General features: G+C 38.8%; 1 protein-coding gene and 1 pseudogene across 1 annotated transcript in view; both read right to left on the reverse strand.

Annotated features, from left to right (window-relative positions):
- Positions 1–14,080, reverse strand: part of LOC126416920 (cilia- and flagella-associated protein 45-like) — a 155,313-nt gene that overhangs the window by 80,679 nt on the left and 60,554 nt on the right. The window lies entirely within an intron of this gene.
- On the reverse strand, positions 5,245–5,362 carry LOC126417265 (5S ribosomal RNA; annotated as a pseudogene).

Below are 14,080 nucleotides of genomic sequence, written 5' to 3' on the forward strand. Positions count from 1 at the left end.
CCCTAGGACACTTCAGGAGCTCCGACAGGCACTGGTGCAAGAATGGGAGGCTATACCCCAGCAGCTGCTCAACCACCTGACCCAGAGTATGCCAACCCATTGTGCGGCCTGTGTACATGTGCATAGTAATCATATCCCATATTGATGTCAGGGTACATGCACAGGAAACAGTGGCATTTTGTAGCACATGGGTTTCGGGACAGTTTTCTCAACTTATCACCAATACCGTGAATGTTGTATGGCACCACATTCTGCAATTATCCTTAATTTATGAGCATGAGTGTACAATGTACACATTAGTGCACTGAAACGGTACAGAAGTTAGGTTGCCCCCCCAAAAGTGATATATTTTTAACGACAAATTTCATTAAGAAGTAAAGATATTGGGAAGTAGTAGTTAGTATCACAAGTTTCCTAAACAGGCCACTGCAGGATGTTCTCGAGTTCACACCACATATAACTCTTATTGCACGTTTTTGTGCCTGGAAAACTTTAGCTTGGGTTGATGAATTACCCTAAAAAAATACCATATGGCATTATGGAGTGAAAGTAAAGCATAGTATGCCAGCTTTTTCATTTTTATATCCCCTATGTCTGACAGAATTCGCATTACAAGTAGAGATTTATTTAGACGCTTCAGCAATTCTGTGGTGTGCTCCTCCCAGTTGAATTTATTATCAAGCTGTAATCCCAAGAATTTAACACTGTCCACTTCTTCTCTCTGCTTGTCATCACATGTTAGGCATGTACTTTTGGGACACCCCTTACAAGTTCTGAACTGCATGTAAGGGTTTTGTTTTTTTTTTTTTTTTTTTTCTTCCAAAGTTTAGTGACAAAGAATTGGCTATGAACCAGTGATTAATTTCCACAAATATTTTATTAGACGATCTTTCTAAGACTACACTTGATTTGCTATTTATTGCAACGTTTGTATCATCGGCAAACAAAACAAATGTGGCATCTGATAATGTTACTGATGAAAGGTCATTGATATACATAAGAAAAAGTAATAGCCCTAAGATGGAACCTTGTGGGACCCGACATGTAATTAGTTCCCAGTTGGATGATGCCTGATTGCTTAATACATGCCCTTTTCCTAATAACACCCTTTGTTTCCTGCCAGAGATATAAGATTTGAACCATTTTGTAGCATTTCATGTTACACAACAATATTCTAATTTACTTAAAAGGTTATTGTGATTTACACAGTCAAATGCCTTTGACAGATCACAAAATATACCAGTTGCCTGCAATTTTTTGTCTAATGAATTAAGTACATTTTCACTGTAAGTGTAGATAGCCTTCTCAATATCAGAACACTTTAGAAATCCGAACTGCAACTTTGACAGTATATCATTTGTGATAAGATGGTTATAAAGCCGATTGTACATTACCTATAAAGCCGATTGTACATTACCTTTTATAAAAATTTTGAGAATTCTGGCAAAAGTGAAATTGGATGGAAATTTGGCAATATTTCTTTATCACCCTTGTTAAACAGTGGCTTAACTTCAGCATATTTCAATCATTCAGGAAATATTCCACTGATAAACGACTGGTTACACAGATAGCTTAATATGTTACTTAACTCAGAATCACATTCTTTAATTAACTTTGTTGATATTTCATCATACCCACTTGATTTTAAAGATTTTATGGTAGACATTACTTCTGCTGGGGTAGTGAGGGTCAAATTCATGATAAGGAAATTACTTGAAATGTCTGGTCTGAGGTACCCCATGGCAGCATCTACAGAACCTGACAACCCCATATTTTCAGTAACAGTAGTAAAATGTTAAGAAGTTCTGTAACACTATACACATCTGTCACCAATGTATCATTTACCCTTAATGCTATCTGCCCCTCTTCGTGTCTGGTTCTACCGGTCTCCTCCCATATTGTCTTTATTTTGGTATCTGGCTGGACTATCTTTTCCTTGTAATATATTTGCTTTGATGTCAGTATTGCAGTCTTTAATATTTTGCAGTGTTTCTTGTAATGTGCTAAAGTATTAACATCCAAACTGTTTCGGATTGACAGATACTGGATTCTTTTTCTTTTACAGGATACCTCTATTCCTTGAGTGATCCATGGCTTCTTTGTAGACTTTGCTCTAACCTTGGTTAGTTTTGGGGGAAAACAGTGTTCAAATGAGATAAGCACTTTATTGGCAAAAGTGTTATATTTTTCATTCATGCCATGAGCACTGTAAACATCACTCCAGTGAATGTCTCTGAGAAGTGTCCTAAAATAATCAATTTTTGGCATATTGATTACCCTCTTGAGTTCAGATTTAACAGATTTTATATCCTGTTCAGTATATACATTTAACAGAAGGAACTGCATGTCATGGCCTGACAGGCCATTGACTATTGGTTTTGTAATATAATTTTGCTCATTGGACTTTTCTAAAAAGATATTATCAATGGCTGTTTGTCAGCAATTGGCTACCCTTGTTGGAAACTTTACGATGGGAATTAAGTTGAATGATAATGTTACTAGCTCAAATAAGTTCTTATTGGGCGAGTCTTTAAGGAAATCTACATTGAAGTTACCAGCAACCACTATTTCTTTGTTTTTGGTTGTTAAATGGGCCCGTACAGCTTCAGGGTGGTTTAGGAACCAAAGTTACCTGTAGGTGCTCGATATACTCTTAATGTTATGAAGGACTTTTTTATGAAATTCTACTTCTGTTGCACGTGCTTCCATATGCTGTTCTAGGCAAAACTTATGAATGTCTATGTTCTTAACTTTATGACAGTTCCTGATCAATGTGGCAGCTCCTCCTGTCTCAATTTCTGCTCTACAAAAGTGAGATGCTAACACAAATCCTGTAACACTTAAAAGTTCCATGCCAGTGGTCACATGATGTTCAGAAAGGTAAATTATGTCAGCTGGGTTTGAGGACTCTAATTCATTTATGCAGATTTTTCTGTCACATCATTAACTCTGAAGGCACATTCTGCATGATATTCTGTGAAGTCTTCTCAGAGGTGGTATTTCTTTGTATTGCTTGCAATACCTCGTAATTGCTGCCTGGAACATAATATTCCATATTGTCATTGTGGTAGTTATTGTATGCATTTTGCTTCTTTTTCTTTGGGGGAGGTACCTGTGTCCTTCCTGACATAGACACCACAGACTTACTTTAACATTTTTCTTGCACATTTCTTCACCCTTTGCATCAACTCTGTCACTCTTTCTTATTGTTAGTTAACTTAGTGAATTGTGTTTGCTCATGAAGGCATTTTCCGTGATGACCTTCCATACTTGATCAAGTTGGTTATCAATGTGGCCACGTCTACCGTTCACTTTGCAGAGTAATACTTTATCTAGGCACTGTATACACTGCCAACAGATATTAATTTTTGATGTATAACTCCTAAACTCAGTCCAAACATGCCTTGAAGGCCCAACGGTGCTGACCAACTGTCGTGTCATCATCAGCCCACAGGCGTCACTGGATGCAGATGTGGAGGAGCATGTGGTCAGCACACCACTCTCCCAGCTGTTGTCAGTCTTCGTGACCAGAGCTGCTACTTTTCACTCAGGTAGCCCCTCAACTGACCTCACAAGGGCTGAAGGCGTCCTGCTTACCAACAGCACCGAACAGACCCAGATGGTTGCCCAGCACTGAGGCAAGACCATTAGTCTATAACACCTAAGGAGATTACATAGTTTGTCAGCTCACAAAAAATGTGGTAATTCTGCTGGCTACAGATCTTACACTATGTGGCTCAGTGATAAAATGCAATACTACAGATCCAAGGTCTTTGGTTTGGTCTCCTGTCAGTCCCAGAACTTTCATGTCACTCATCACTCATTTACCCTCTGGTAATATTAATGTAAAAAATACCAAGTTGCACCATGGTTTGGATTCAGCATTGAACTTTGTCCCTCTATAACAGTTTGGGTGATTCAGTTCAAACACCAGAAGAAGGTAATGGCGTACCACATCCGACAGAACCACACCTAACAAAGCACTGTGGTATTGAAACCAATCTGTAGATTGTCCTTGCCTTTAAGCTATAACTGTATATCTTACACGTTTTAAAAACTTTTGCCAACTTGATAGGACTAGGCACAAGTTTAGATGGAGTCATTGACAGATGGCTCCATGTGTGCACCATGGAGTGTGTTGGGATCTTTGCTGTTCATGTTCTTTATTATCACAGTGGCTGCTCTGAGGCTGCAACCGACCACAGCAGATCCTCCCAGCTGATGCCATTGCCTGGTGTGAAGCATCCTTCACTATTCTCAGTACTTCCTTTTGTAAATGCATCCCACTCTCTAGAAGCATACAAGTTTGTGTCTTTTTGTTCTTACGTCCCTTGCCATACACCTAATAGAGGGTGGGTATAAGAGAGCTCATTGTACTGGGGAAGTAGGGTTAACCAGTAAAAAAACATGAAGATCTCAAGATCTTTTGATTTAAATGTCTTTGAAGCTGCCAAATAAATTGAGAAACAAGTTACCTTCTTTTACATCCCTAACTCTACCCACAACATATTCATCTTTTTTTATGTTGTGATAGTAGTATTTTTGATTCTGGTTCCAAATTTTTACTCTACTGTAATTTTGACATTAGACTGTCGTAGCTTGGCAACTGATATAAATTTTTGTTGACTCTGGTAACAACTGATCCAGTATAGGTTTTTTTACTATTGTTCGAACCATGTTGCTTATATCATGACAATGGATGAAGCTTTCACAAAACAACAGGACTACCATTACTTGTATTTGTCTACCTTCTTACGATATTTGGACAGATTCATACAAGTTGGAAACAAAGAAGGGCCATCTAGGGAAAAAAATCTCACAAAAACATGTTTTTTGCATATAAGAGCTGAACAAAGGTAGTTTTTTGAAAACGAGTTTTCAGTTTTATCATAAGAATGCCTTTTTTATTTATTTGCTTCAGTTTAAACTGTTCTCACACATTCCATTCACGTAAGACCAAATTTTTTGTCCTACATTTAGCTCAACTTTAAACCATCATATCCCAACAACAAATAAGGATTATTAAAACTAAACTAAATTCCTCCCGAACAGGCCATGAAGGCCCAAGGTACTGACAACCACCATGTCACCTTCAGCTCATAGGCATCACTGGATGCGGATATGGAGGGGCATGTGGTCAGCACGCTGCTCTTTGAGCCATATGTTAGTTTCCGAGATCGGAGCCACGACTTCTCAATCAAGTAGCTCCTCAGTTTGCCTCACAAGGGCTGAGTGCACCCCGTTTGCCAACAGTGCTCGGCAGACCGAATGGTCACCCATCCGAATGCTAGCCCAGCCCAACAGCACTTAACTTTGGTGATCTGATGGGAACCAGTGTTACCACTGTGGCAAGGCCATTGGCTAGGTAAGGATTATTGGTTAAAAAAAATTTCTTTTTGACTCTATCCCTTTGTCTACCTTTGTGCAAAGTTTGAACCAATTTGTACAAATTTAAGTGATGTACTTGTTGGAACAAATTTGAACCTTCGGTCTCGCTCCAATCTGAAGTTATTTAAAGATGACTGTTTTGCAAGTAAAATCCAAACAATGGTGAATGTTTTTGCACATAAAACCGAATGGTGCACATACCAATGGTGCCATTAGCTGACCCGTAATTTCAGCTCAATAAAAATCTTTTTCAAAAAGAATTAATCAATTTGTCATAGTGCCAGCACCAGTTCATTGTTCAAACCTTGCTTAGTATACTGTAACGTAGCTGCTGTAAGACAGATGTTCAAAAGGCTACACAAATGGCCAATGGTGCAGGCTAAACCAAACACTTTTTACCTCAAGTTCCTAGCTCACACAGGAACCGAGCAGCAAAACTAGCCATCCAAAACACAATTCTAAACGTGATCTTTTCAGCCATATTTGTTACAGTGCTTCTGTGCTGTTCATTGGCACATTTCTGGATACAAATTATAGACTGATTTGCCCTCGTTACAGTCATGATGTATCCTAACTCAAAATTTTGTATTTACTACACAACATATAGATATACAGGGTAGTCCATTGATAGTGACCAGGCCAAATATTTCACAAAATAAGCATCAAACGAAAAAACTACAAAGAATGAAACTCGTCTGGCTTGATGAGGCAAACCAGATGGCGTTATGGTTGGCCCGCTGGATGGCGCTGCCATAGGTCAAACGGATATCAACTGCGTTTTTTTAAAGGGAACCCCCATTTTTATTACATATTTGTATAGTGCGTAAAGAAATATGAATGTTTTAGTTGGACCACTTTTTTAGCTTTGAGATAGATGGCACTGTAATAGTCACAAACGTAGAAGTACGTGGTATCACATAACATTCCACCAGTGCGGATGGTATTTGCTTTGTGATACATTAACCGTGTTAAAATGGACCATTTACCAATTGCAGGAAAGGTCGATATTGTGTTGATGTATGACTATTGTGATCAAAATGCCCAACGGGTGTGTGCTATGTATGCTGCTCAGAATCCTGGACGACATCATCCAAGTGTCTGGACCATTCATCGGATAGTTACGTTATTTAAGGAAACAGGAAGTGTTCAGCCACACATGAAACATCAACCACAACCTGCAACAAATTATGATGCCCAAGTAGGTGTTTTAGCTGCTGTCACAGCTAATCCGCACAACAGTAGCAGACAAATTGCATGAGAATCAGGAATCTCAAAAACGTCGCTGTTGAGAATGCTACAGCAGCATCGATTGCACCCGTACCATATTTCTTTGCACCAGGAATTTCTTGGCGATGACTGAACGTCACGTACAGTTCTCTCACAGGGCACAAGAGAGATTATGGGACAATGACAGATTTTTTGCACGCGTTCTATTTAGCGACGAAGCATCATTCACCAACAGTGGTAATGTAAACCGGCATAATATGCACTATTGGGCAATGGAAAATTCACGATGGCTGCAACAAGTGGAACATCAGTGACCTTGGCGGGTTAATTTATGGTGCAGCATTATGGGAGGAAGGATAATTGGCCCCCATTTTATCGGTGGCAATCTAAATGGTGCAATATATTCTGATTTCCTACGTAATATTTCTACCGATGTTACTACAATATGTTTCACTGCATGACAGAATGGCGATGTACTTCCAACAAGATGGATGTCCGGCGCACAGCTCGCGTGTGGTTGAAGCAGTACTGAATAGCATATTTCATGACGTGGATTGGTCGTCGAAGCACCATACCATGGCCCGCACGTTCACCGGATCTGACGTCCCTGGATTTCTTTCTGTGGGGAAAGTTGAAGGATATTTGCTATTGTGATCCACCGATAACACCTGACAACATGCATCAGGGCATTGTCAATGCATGTGTGAACATTACGGAAGGTGAAATACTCGCTGTTGAGAGGAATGTCGTTACACGTATTGCCAAATGCATTGAGGTTGACAGACATCATTTTGATCATTTATTGCATTAATGTGGTATTTACAGGTAATGACGCTGTAACAGCATGTGATCTCAGAAATGATAAGTTCACAAAGGTACATGTATGATATTGGAACAACCGAAATGAAATGTTCAAATGTATCTATGTTCTGTATTTTAAAAAAACCTACCTGTTCCAACTGTTCGTCTAAAATTGTGAGCCATATGTTTGTGACTATTACAGTGCCATCTATCACAAAGCTAAAAAAGTGGTACAACAAAAACATTCATATTTGTTTACATACTACGCAAATATGCTATAAAAATAGGGGTTCCTATTTTAAAAAACTCAGTTGATATCAATTTGACCTATGGCAATGCCATCTAGCAGGCCAACCATAATGCCATCTGGCTTCCCCCTTAAAGCTAGACAAGTTTCGTTCTTTGTAGTTTTTTCGTTTGACGCTTATTTTGTGAGATATTTGGCCCAGTCACGATCAATGGACCACCCTGTATATTTACATATTCGTTTTAACCACTTTGCCTATATCAGATACCCTGATGATAGTTGACACTATCACCTTACTTGTCCCTTGCAAGGACTACTTGTCATACACATGTGCATTTCTTTGGTTTCCTTGCTTTCTGATTTCAATTAATATACCTTTTCATATACCTGCTGTAGTCTAAAGATATTCCTGTACACTTTTCTGCAATCCATTGTGTCACCTAACTACCGTCCACTTACCCATGTATCATCCACATATTGATTTATTTTGTTTGTACCTATCTCTCATATTATATTTTACTACTGTTTGCTTAATGGTAATTTGCTATGTCGTGCTGTTTTTGTTTTACGTTTTTGATTTTATTAAGTATGAGACATGGTACACTAACACTGATGTAACATCCTGTACATTTTGGCTGCTGGTAAATAATTACTGTAAATTCCCTAGGATATTACTGGTCTCTCAATTTTTGTATCAGCCTTTTACTACTATTTTTGTTCACGTAAGTGTGTTGTTGTTGTTGTTGTTGTTGTTGTTATTTTTTACATAGGCCTGAAGATGGTGTAATTCAACATCAAAACTGGTTGCTTCAATAAATTACATGCAAAAGAGATGATTGCAGGTGTTTTCATTTCATATTGAACAGCCAAAGTCCTGTGACCATCCATTACAAGGATGGACATACAAAGATTTTTTGCAGATGGTATTGTTCTATAAAAAAATATTATCTGTAAAAAAATCATGCAACAACATTGAATCAGGTCTTGACAAGGTTTCAAAATATAGCAAAGATTGTTAACTTGATTTAAATATTAGAAATCTAAAATTTTGTCTCAGAACATGCTGGAATAATATCACACTCTTTTACTTTTATGTGTTTTTATCAGCAGTACTAAACATATTGCCTCCTGATGATAAGTACTGCCCTGCAATTCTGTCTCATATTTATGACTAATTTCTTCTAATTCACTACATTTAAATGATTATTTTAGGTTATCTGTTCAGTAATACCACTTTCCACTGTATGTTCTGTTGATTAGAGATGTCCTGAGCCACAGTGCTTCATTACCAGAAATCCCTAATTTAATTACATAAAATCCAGCTTCTATTAACTGAAAATTGTATATTATGTTAGCCATTCTGCCTGCTTGTTGAGCTCATTGTTTATGTGATTTAGATTTTAATGTATACCACAAAAAGTTTGACATGTTCTTCTCACCCCTGATGTCCATTTTAACAGCTCAAAATTTTAATATCTGCAGTTTTTATATGGAAGGAGCAGTTCTGTCAGTGTTTCAAGAATTCTTGTAAACAAGTCATCATAGTAGCTGGTTGAACATATGCCAAATCAGCAATGAGGCAGAGCCTAATTTAGTTGTGGTCTTCAGTCTGAAAACTGGTTTGATGCAGCCCTCCCTGTTACTCTACCCTGTGCCTACATCCTTTTGAACTTGCTTATTATATTCCATCTCTTGGTCTCTCTCTACAATCCTCCCACCCCCTCCCCAGTGTCCCTCCAATACTACATTTATGATCCCTTTATATATCATAAATTGCCCTACTAGCCAGTCCTTTCATGTAGCTAAGTTTTACCTCAAGTTTTTCTCTCCAGTTCTATTCACTACTTTCTCATTAGTTACAAACTCTACCAATCCAATCTTCAGCAATCTCCTGTGGCACCATATTTAAGCTCCTGTGGCACCATATTTAAGAAGTTTTTACTCTCTTCTTGTCTGAGCTGTTTATTGTCCACCTTTCACTTCCATACAAGGCTATACACCAGAGAAATACCTTCAGAAAAGACTTTCTAACACTTAAATCTACATTCAATCTTAAGAAATTGCTCTTCTTAAGAAATACTTTTTTGGCCATTACTAATCTACATTTTACATCCTCTTTACTGCAGCAGTCATTAGTTATCTCAGTGCACAAACATCTAAACTCATCTACTGTGTTTGGTGCCTCTTTTCCAAATTTAATTCTGTCAACAGCACCTGACTGAATTCAAGTGCATTCCATTACTCTTGTTTTTCTTTTGTTGATATTTATCTTATATCCTTCCTTCAAGACATATTCCACTCCATTCAAATGCTCTTTCAAGTCATCCAACGTTCTGTCTTTGGCAGAATTACAGTGTCATTGGCAAATCTCCATGTCTTGGGGAAAATTTCTTTGTTTCTTGTCTCAGAACTTGAATTTCTTCTCTAATTATTTTTTTCCCCTTTACTGCTTGCTCAGAGTCTAGATTGAATAACACTGGACAAAAGCTACAACACCGTCTCACACACTTCTCAGCCACTGCTTCCCTTTCACAACCTTTGACTCTTAATAACTGCCATCTGGTTTCTGTACAAGTTGTAAATAACCTTTTGCTCCCTCTATTTTCACCCTGTTACCTTTCTAAATGTACAAAAGCTATTAACTTAGATTTGCCTTTCTTTAACCTATTTTCTAAAATAAATCATGGGCTCAGTATTCACTCGCATGTTCCAACATTTCTCCAAAACCCAAACTGATCTTGCTTAATGTCATTTCCATTCTTCTGTAAAAAATATGTGTTAGTATTTTGCAGCCATGATCTATTAAACTGATAGTTTGGTAATATTCACACCTATCAGCATCTGCTTTCTTTGGAATTGGAATTATTGCTCCATGAACCATGGACCTTGCCGTTGGTGGGGAGGCTTGTGTGCCTCAACGATACAGATAGCCATACTGTAGGTGCAACCACAATGGAGGGGTATCTGTTGAGAGGCCAGACAAACGTGTGGTTCCTGAAGAGGGGCAGCAGCCTTTTCAGTAGTTGCAGGGGCAACAGTCTGGATGATTGACTGATCTGGCCCTGTAACACTAACCAAAACAGCCTTGCTGTTGTGGTACTGCGAATGGCTGAAAGCAAGGGGAAACTACAGCCGTAATTTTTCGCGAGGGCATGCAGCTTTACTGTATGATTAAATGACGATGGCATCCTCTTGGGTAAAATATTCCAGAGGTAAAATAGTCCCCCATTCGGATCTCTGGGTGGGGACTACTCAAGAGGACGTCGTTATCAAGAGAAAGAAAACTGGCGTTCTACGGATCGTAGTGTGGAATGTCAGATCCCTTAACCGGGCAGGTAGGTTAGAAAATTTAAAAAGGGAAATGGATAGATATAGTGGGAATTAGTGAAGTTCGGTGGCAGGAGGAACAAGACTTTTGGTCAGGTGAATACAGGGTTATAAATACAAAATCAAATAGGGGTAATGCAGGAGTAGGTTTAACAATGAATAAAAAAATAGGAGTGCGAGTAAGCTACTACAAACAGCATAGTGAACGCATTATTGTGGCCAAGATGGACATGAAGCCCACGCCTACTACAGTAGTACAAGTTTATATGCCAACTAGCTCTGCAGATGATGAAGAAATTGATGAAATGTATGATGAGATAAAAGAAATTATTTGGGTAGTGAAGGGTGACAAAAATTTAATAGTCATGGGTGACTGGAATTCGACAGTAGGAAAAGGAAGAGAAGGAAACGTAGCAGGCGAATATGGATTGGGGCTAAGAAATGAAAGAGGAAGCCACCTGGTAGAATTTTCCACAGAACGTAACTTAATCATAGCTAATACTTTGTTCAAGAATCATGAAAGAAAGTTGTATACATGGAAGAACCCTGGAGATACTAAAAGGTTTCAGATAGATTATATAATTGTAATACAGAGATTTAGGAACCAGATTTTAAATTGTAAGACATTTCCAGGGGCAGATGTGGACTCTGACCACAATCTATTGGTTATGAACTGTAGATTAAAAATGAAGAAACTGCAAATAGGTGGGAATTTAAAGAGATGGGACCTGGATAAACTGAAAGAACCAGAGGTTGTACAGAGTTTCAGGGAGAGCATAAGGGAACAATTGACAGGAATGGGGGAAAGAAATACAGTAGAAGAAGAATGGGTAGCTTTGAGGAATGAAATAGTGAAGGCAGCAGAGGATCAAGTAGGTAAAAAGACGAGGGCTAGTAGAAATCCTTGGGTAACAGAAGAGATACAGAATTTAATTGATGAAAGGAGAAAATACAAAAATGCAGTAAGTGAAGCAGGCAAAAAGGAATACAAACGTCTCAAAAATGAGATCGACAGGAAGTGCAAAATGGCTAAGCAGGGCTGGCTAGAGGACAAATGCAAGGATGCAGAGGCTTATCTCACGAGGGGTAAGATAGATACTGCCTACAGGAAAATTAAAGTGACCTTTGGAGAAAAGAGAACCACTTGCATGAATATCAAGAGCTCAGATCGAAACCCAGTTCTAAGCAAAGAAGGGAAAGCAGAAAGGTGGAAGGAGTATGTAGAGGGTCTATACACGGGCGATGTTCTTGAGGACAATATTATGGAAATGGAAGAGGAGGTAGATGAAGATGAAATATGAGATATGATACTGCATGAAGAGTTTGACAGAGCACTGAAAGACCTAAGTCGAAACAAGGCCCTGGGAGTAGACAACATTCCATTAGACCTACTGACAGCCTTGGGAGAGCCAGGCCTAACAAAACTCTACCATCTGTTGAGTAAGATGTATGAGACAGGCAAAATTCCCTCAGACTTCAAGAAGAATATAGTAATTCCAATTCCAAAGAAAGGAGGTGTTGACAGATGTGAAAATTACCGAACTATCAGTTTAATAAGTCATGGCTGCAAAATACTAACGTGAATTCTTTACAGAAGAATGGAAAAACTGGTAGAAGCTGACCTCGGGGAAGATCAGTTTGGATTCTGTAGAAATGTTGGAACACGTGAGGCAATACTGACCCTACGACTTATCTTAGAAGAAAGATTAAGGGAAGGCAAACCTACGTTTGTAGCATTTGTAGTCTTAGAGAAAGCTTTTGACAATGTTGACTGGAATACTCTCTTTCAAATTTTGAAGGTAGCAGGGGTAAAATACAGGGAGCGAAAGGCTATTTACAATTTGTACAGAAACCAGATGGCAGTTATAAGAGCCGAGGGACATGAAAGGGAAGCAATGATTGGGAAGGGAGTGAGACAGGGTTGTAGCCTCTCCCCGATGCTATTCAATCTGTATATTGAGGAAGCAGTAAGGAAACAAAAGAAAAATTCAGAGTAGGTATTAAAATCCATGGAGAAGAAATAAAAACTTTGAGATTTGCCGATGACATTGTAATTCTGTCAGAGACAGCAAAGGACTTGGAAGAGTAGTTGAACGGAATGGACAGTGTCTTGAAAGGAGGGTATAAGATGAACATCAACAAAAGCAAAACGAGGATAATGGAATGTAGTCTAATTAAATCGGGTTATGCTGAGGGAATTAGATTAGGAAATGAGACACTTAACGTAGTAAAGGAGTTTTACTATTTGGGGAACAAAATGACTGGTGATGGTCAAAGTAGAGAGGATATAAAATGTAGACTGACAATGGCAAGGAAAGCGTTTCTGAAGAAGAGAAATTTGTTAACATCGAGTATTGATTTAAGTGTCAGGAAGTCGTTTCTGAAAGTATTTGTATGGAGTGTAGCCATGTATGGAAGTGAAACATGGACGATAAATAGTTTAGACAAGAAGAGAATAGAAGCTTTCAAAATGTGCTGCTACAGAAGAATGCTGAAGATTAGATGGGTGGATCACATAACTAATGAAGAGGTATTGAATAGAATTGAGGAGAAGAGGTGTTTGTGGCACAACTTGACTAGAAGACGGGATCGGTTGGTAGGACATGTTCTGAGGCATCAAGGGATCAACAATTTGGTACTGGAGGGCAGCGTGGAGGGTAAAAATCGTAGAGGGAGACCAAGAGATGAATACACTAAGCAGATTCAGAAGGATGTAGGCTGCAGTAGGCACTGGGAGATGATGAAGCTTGTACAGGATAGAGTATCATGGAGAGCTGCATCAAACCAGTCTCAGGACTGAATACCACAACAACAACCACTTTCTGCTTGAAGCGTAGACGTCATTTGCCCACATATATCTTACAAACCACATGGAATAGCTTTGTCATGGCTGACTCTCCAAGAGTATAAGTAATTCTGATGGAATGTCATCTACTCCAGGGGCCTTGTTTCAACTTGGGTCTTTCAGTGCTTTGTCAAATTCTTCTCACAGTACCATGTCTCATTTTCATCTATGTCTTCCTCCCTTTCTATAATGATGATGATGTTAGGTTTGTTGGGCGCTCAACTGCACAGTCATCAGTCCTGCTC

Source organism: Schistocerca serialis, chromosome 8 (genome assembly GCF_023864345.2).
Source record: "Schistocerca serialis cubense isolate TAMUIC-IGC-003099 chromosome 8, iqSchSeri2.2, whole genome shotgun sequence".
NCBI lineage: Eukaryota > Metazoa > Arthropoda > Insecta > Orthoptera > Acrididae > Schistocerca > Schistocerca serialis.